Source organism: Echinops telfairi, unplaced genomic scaffold, assembly GCF_000313985.2.
Source record: "Echinops telfairi isolate 266 unplaced genomic scaffold, ASM31398v2 ScPeMD7_2;HRSCAF=8, whole genome shotgun sequence".
Lineage (NCBI taxonomy): Eukaryota > Metazoa > Chordata > Mammalia > Afrosoricida > Tenrecidae > Echinops > Echinops telfairi.
Window position 1 is genome coordinate 77,606,037 of NW_022103898.1, and position 6,610 is coordinate 77,612,646.

General features: G+C 43.5%; 1 pseudogene; it reads right to left on the reverse strand.

Annotated features, from left to right (window-relative positions):
* Positions 1–2,841: 2,841 nt before the first annotated feature.
* LOC115870315 lies at positions 2,842–3,015 on the reverse strand (annotated as a pseudogene).
* Between the last annotated feature and the right edge of the window lie 3,595 nt (positions 3,016–6,610).

Sequence of the window (6,610 nt, forward strand, 5' to 3'; positions counted from 1 at the left end):
GCTTGGTTCCTGTAGGAGGAGTTCACACCTTACCGATAATGGTCTCTATCAGTTGAGTCTGGGAACAAGTCAAACCGGCTCTGTGGCATCCAAAGTTAGGCTGCCATCCTGTATCTAGGATCCGCCCATCTTGCCGCATGTATACCCCCAATCCCTCCTCTCCCTATTGTGTGCATGTCCCTAGACCACCCTCTCACTGCTGTATAACCTATAGTGCAATCCCTTCCTGTGAGTATGACTTCACCTGTAATTAGTGGGCTTGCACACCCCCAACAGGTATATAGGCCTGGGTTAGCGATAGAGGTCTCTCTCCCTGACCTCTCTTCGCTCCCTCTCTCGCTGGTCTCTCCCCCTCCTTCTCTCGCTCCCTCTCTCCTCTCTTCCCCCTTTCCTCTCCGGTCCTCTCTCCCTTGTTCCCTGTCCCATCCTCCTTCCCTTCCTCCTCTCTCCACTTGGACCACCAAGCGGGGCTGAGGTGAGCAATGCTACCGTAATGTGTCTGAATGCGTTATTGTAAAATTTCTTCTATCGCTCATGCTCTCAATGACTTTAATATAATATTTATATATCTCGGCTGTACAATTGTGCTTACTGAACCCCTGGGTTAGTGGTGGGGGGCTGGTCTCCCCAAACCTTATACTATAATTAGGCATAAAGGAAGACATACGATCAGAGGAAGATTAATAATATCTGAAGACAAGGGGAGCTGACCGCCTACAAACCTAGGAACTCCAAGGATGGCCAGCCAGACAAGGTGGGAGAAAGATTTTCCACCCCAAGCATGTATTGAGCTTAACTTCTGAGCACCCTGGTTGGCAAAAAAAAAAGGAGGGGGGGATGAAGGATACCAGTGACAGCCACATCGATTCACAGAGTCCCCACATAGATTAAGACTCCATTGAATGCTTTCTGAACATCATCCAAGGATGTAGATAATCTTGCCCTCAGGCTGAAAGCCTGGGAGTGTGGATTGCTGCCACCCTTCTCCCAGGAGCCCAAGGAGGGACAGTCTCTGTTTTAGGGGCTTGTCTAAGTGTGTCCTTGATGGGGTGACCATACCGAGGATGGTACAGGAGGTCACATAGTTATGTGTCATGCTCTTTCAGTCTGACCCTGACTACCTTGGTCAGAAAGCCAGCCCTGGACGCATCCGGTAAGTCCTTGTAGCAAACAGTGTCCCTTCCTGCTTCTGCAGTCCCTTCTGTAATCATCATGTATTGGCCTGCCAGCAATCATGCTGTTGTTATGACAGTTGCCTTTGCCCTCCCAGGTACTCTGAAACAGTGTTGTCTCTCAGCAAACCCTTGGATGCTATTTGGACCTTGCGTTGGTGGCCCCCCTCATCTGGATGATATGTCTGTGTCCTTGTCACTTCTAGGACTTAATACATGTTCTCCTTAAGTTATATTTGAGATGGAGGGTGGGGGGCTCTTTTGTACCTTAAAACAAGCCAACAGAGAGAGCTTCCACTAGAGCTGGTGACTTTAATTCTGAATTGTAGCCTCTGAACTGTGTGAAAATAAATTTCTGTTTGTTACAGGCACCCACTCATGGTGTTTCTAGCAGCTCTAAGAAACATTGACAGTGGGGTGGAGGACATCCGTTTGACCATCCCCCTGACTGATGATACTTGTAGCTTACGGTGCATGTAGTAAACTAGCCTTGGTTTTCTTCTTCTTCTTTTTTGGGTCATATTTTATTTTGTACATGGAGGGGAGGAATATAGAACCTAGGTTTCTGTATATTTGAATATTTTATCGTAAGGAACATTTTAGACTACATGGGACTAGGGGATTATGTCCCTGAAGCATTACTATGTACAAGGGGACTTCCAAAAGTTGTTGGAAACATGGAATTAAAACATAATGGAAACTTTCCATGCACATTTTCAAGCCCCTGCATATGTTCAGAAAAGCTGCTGTAGTCACACTGGGCCCTGGTTTTCTATTCTACTCCAAGGCTAGATTACGACATATGCACACACATGCGCACACACCCCACACAGACAGATAGACAGTGAGTTTATATATATCACACCCCACACAGACAGACAGACATTGAGTTTATATATATATATATGGATTTATTTGACATTTCTCTTTTTCCTAAGGTACAAATAAAGATTCTAGGGATCTGGAAGTAATCTCTTTCAGCACGGGCCATCATGTGCTAGTTTCCTATTGTCCACTAGGTGGTACTATGAGGGGCCAAAGTTGGCAAGTTATCCAGTTAGTTGTTGGACTCTAGCTTGTTTTGAAAATACTTTGCTAAATAACTTTTCTCTCTAAGTTCCCAGACATTGCAGGAGGTGCATATAAATTTATCTTCTTCTCAGCTATCACCTGGTCTTTGAAATTGAGGCTGGAGAATGTAGGATAGCAATAGTATAGGTTTTTTGGGGGGTGGTGGTGGTGGCAAGGGGTGGTCAGTAGTACCATCTCTCAATGATCAGTAATTTTTTCTCTTATCTTGGGAATCAGAGATGATACTGAACTGTGATGGAAGGGCTGAAGGCAGTGGTTGGATTAAAGTAATTTAACAACTGGTTTGCTGCCCTAGTGACTGTTTTAAATATTTAAAAAATGATATACTGAAAGTTAGCATATAATTTCATAGTTAAGAGGCACATAAAATTGTATTATTTTATAAGAAAGAGTTTTTAAATAATGAAAAATATTAAATAATTGACAAATAAGCAAACCCTAAAACTGTGATCTAAGATATTTCCATATTACTTCTTTTTTTTTTCCAGGTCCATAATTTATTGTACAAACTGAGTTGTCACACGATGAGTTGACATTCACTCCTCCAGGCATGAGAACTTAGCAGCTGAGAATCCATTCACGATGCTTTCACAGCTGGAGTTTTTAGGTCTTAACTTGAAGTACAGGACCAGCCAAGCAATGCCCCACATGTGGCCAGCACACAATTCATTCTACCTGTGAGAGTGTAAGAGTCCAAATACTTTTTAATACCAGTGAACTGGAATTGAGAATCGGCTTCAGGACCTGCCATGATTTCGATCTTGCCAAAGCTACAAACTCCACGGCCAGGGTCCTTCAACGTCTGCAGCCACCGCTCAGCTCAGCCGGAGGAAGCCGCCTCCACATTGCTTCTTGATTAGCGTCTTTACTTGCAATGCTCTCAGCTCATGTCTCAGCATCACCGGCTGTGATTTGTCCTTCACCGTCTTTTCACTGTAGGACTTGGGGCCCTTTCCTTTAGAGCACTGGTTCCGACCTTCCTAATGCCACGACCCTTTAATACAGGTTCTCATGTTGTGGTGACCCCTCCAACCGTAACATTATTTTCGTTGCTACTTCTTAACTGTCATTTTGCTACTGTTCTGAATTGGGCGACCCCTGTGAAAGGGTCGGTCAACTCCCAAAGGGGTCGCGACCCATAGGTTGAGAACCACTGCTTTAGAAGTAGGCCAGTTAGACAATAGTCCCTGTGTTTGCTAGATTTGAAACAGTTTGTCGACTTCTCTTCTCTGAACACATTATGTTCATCTCTGAAAAATCCCTTTCTGCTTCAGCTTACAGCAGTAGTTCTGACAGTATTCTGAGCTTTTTGAATACTTTCAGGATTTGCATAATTTACTCATTTGGGGCAAAACATAACAGCTGAAACTAATGACAGCGTGTCTCCCTCTGTGTTTTGGGCACTTTTTCTCTTTACATTATATGTTTGTTTACTGAGGTAATAAATGCAAGGAAATAAAAATGTAGTGTTTCATTAAAAGTATAGTGAGATTTATAAAAGGAATAAATAAATATTGAAAGCATAGTTCCGTCTACTTTTTTATATCTGTGGATGGAATGAGCATTACCTAGGACACTTAGAATACTCTATTGTGAAAGTGAACATTTAAAAAGAGTAAGGATCGGATAGTAGGGGAAGCAGAGAGTGGCCGCTGGGAACTGGTGGAAGTAGCAGTTATTGGACCTTGGGGGGAACCCCCGGATTGGTGGGTGCCCAATGGAAAGGGACCCAGAATCACCATCTCTCCAGTACCTTGATGCTCCCCTCACAACCACATGACAGGTATTGATTTGCTGGGTGGGGTAGCTGCTCCAGGAAGTTCCACCTGGCACAAACCCCATACTTAGGGTCAACAGAACTCAGTCCAAGGGGAGATAGAACTTTGTAGAGCAACAACCAGGAACTGTGCTTGCATAGATTCCTCCGACCGACAGCGTCCGGAATGATGTGTCATTGGAAAAACTGACACTGTGACAAGTGGAACACCCCAAGGGGTTATTGACAATGATTCACGTTTCCGTTTCCATGAGGGTTTTGTTTTCCTGATTTTAGTTTGATTGTTTTTGTTTGTTTGTTTGTTTGTTTGTCTCTTGTTTTTTTGCTGGCTGGTTTGTTGCTTGGGTTGTTGGTCTTATAGTGTTTTAACTTGCCATAATATGACTGCCCAAATAAACCTGAACCAAGCCTATCCCAGGGACAAGCAGGGACTCTGGGCCCCCACCCAACTCTAGTGCCAATCCAAGAAGAGTTAGTTCTGATAACAGGGCTCCTGCTCAATACTCACCTCCATGAAATGTTCACTGAAGATAAGGGTGCTGCAGCAAAGTGTGGTGAAGAAAGCAGATGGTGCCCGGCTATCAATCAGAATTGTGCCTGGGGTCTTAAAAGCTTGTATTCAAACAAGCAGTCATCTAAGTGAGATGCCAACTAAGTCCACAGGGAAGAAGCACAGCAGCTTGTGTGATCCAAAGATGACAATTGCAAAATTCAAATAGGACAAAGGGAAAAGTATCAGAGCCTACATTGCGAACACCCAATTTGTGGAAGGCTATAGAGGACAGAGGGAGCCCCACACCCACCTGTCGAGTACCTAGCCTGATCAAGCTGCTGGCAGAGCCCCAGGAGATTCTTCGAGGTGCAAGTATTACTTGTTTGTTCCATGACAAACATTTTTTCCCTGGCCTCTTAAATATTCACTGTGGTCTTCTCTTTCTTACCCACTATTCCTATTTTTTTCCTCGGGGTTATTATTATTCTATCCTTACCACTTAATTCTTTTTTCTGTTTTTCACTGTTTCTGTTGGGTTTTCCAGTTTGCGAAGCACAGAAGGAGTAGAGGCATAGGCATAAGAACTGATGTAAGGGTTTATAGGGGACGAAGGGGTGGGAAGTGGGAGATGGGAGGGTGGGGGGTTGAAGGAACAAACAATGTATGTGGAAGCGGGGAGGGAGCACTCTCTAGAACTGATGGTGATTACACAACTCAATTTAATAGTGATTTAACCATGGTGGGGGTGGGGAGAAAATCTTCTAAAATTGATTGTGGTAATTATTGTACAATTCTTCTTGATATGATTGAACTCCTGAATTGTGTGCTATGTGGATTAAATGCCAATAAAACTGTTTTTATAAAAAGTGGAGCAAAACTCAAAATGGTAAGAGGCCACTAGGCTTACTGACCAGAGAGACAGTGGTAGAACCCCTTAGACTATGGCCCCAGGTCTAGGACTCAACTCATCTCTGTGGTTCAACTGTCAGCCAAAAAGTATACAGGTCTTTTACACTCACAGTATACAACAACACACCCCTTAGAGTAACAAACCATTTGAGATCAAAGGGTAGCGTTTATTCAAGGACAAAGCTCAGAGGATTAAGAAAGGAGGAAGACAGAAAAACAGGAGGAAGCAGATAAGTGATGTTCCATGTGGTGGGGAGTGGGGGGGAGAATTATAGTCCATTGAGATGAAACAAAATCCATTGTTGAATGTAAAGTTTATAATCCTCTCAGTAAACCTTCACAATAAAAAGCTGAAAAATAAAAAAAGATAGAGCATCTGGGGTCTTAAAGGCCTGAAGATAAGCAAGTGGCCATCTAGCTGAGAAGCAACAAAGCCCACATGGAAGAAGCACACCAGCCTGTGTGGTCACGAGGTGTCGAAGGGATCAGGTATCAGGCATCAAAGATCCAGAACAAAACAAAAAAACGAACAAAAAATAATATCAATGGGAATAAGGGGGAGGCCCTAGTGGAGACCCAAAGCCCATCAGTAGTCATTTAGACACCCTCTGTCAGAAGGACCACAGGAAGAGATGAGCCAGTCAGGGTGCAGTATAGCATTGACAAAACACACAACCTTGCTCTAGTTCTTTAATGCTTCCTCCCCCCACTATCATGACCCCAATTCTATCTTACATATTTGCCTAGATCAGAAAATGTATACTGGTACAGACAAGAGCTCCCAACACAGGGAATCTGGAACAGATAACCCCCTCAGGACCAATAAGGGGAGCAGCGATACTAGGAGGGGAAGGGAAGGGGGTGGGGGGAGTAAGGGGGAACCGATTACAATAATTGATGTATGGCCCCCCTCCCAGCAGAAAAGTGGGTGAAAGGAGACAGCGGTTGGTGTAAGACATAAAAAAAAAAATTATAAATTATCAAGGGGACATGGGACATATAATAACATGAATATATATTTTATTTTATATATGTTCACTAAAAAGAATGGCTAAATACAGATTTGTTCAATCTGTATGCTGAGCAAACAATCAGGGGGAGGGGGAAAGAGGGGAAAAAGGATCTGGTACTAAGGGCTCAAGTAGAAAGAAAATATTTTGAAAAGGT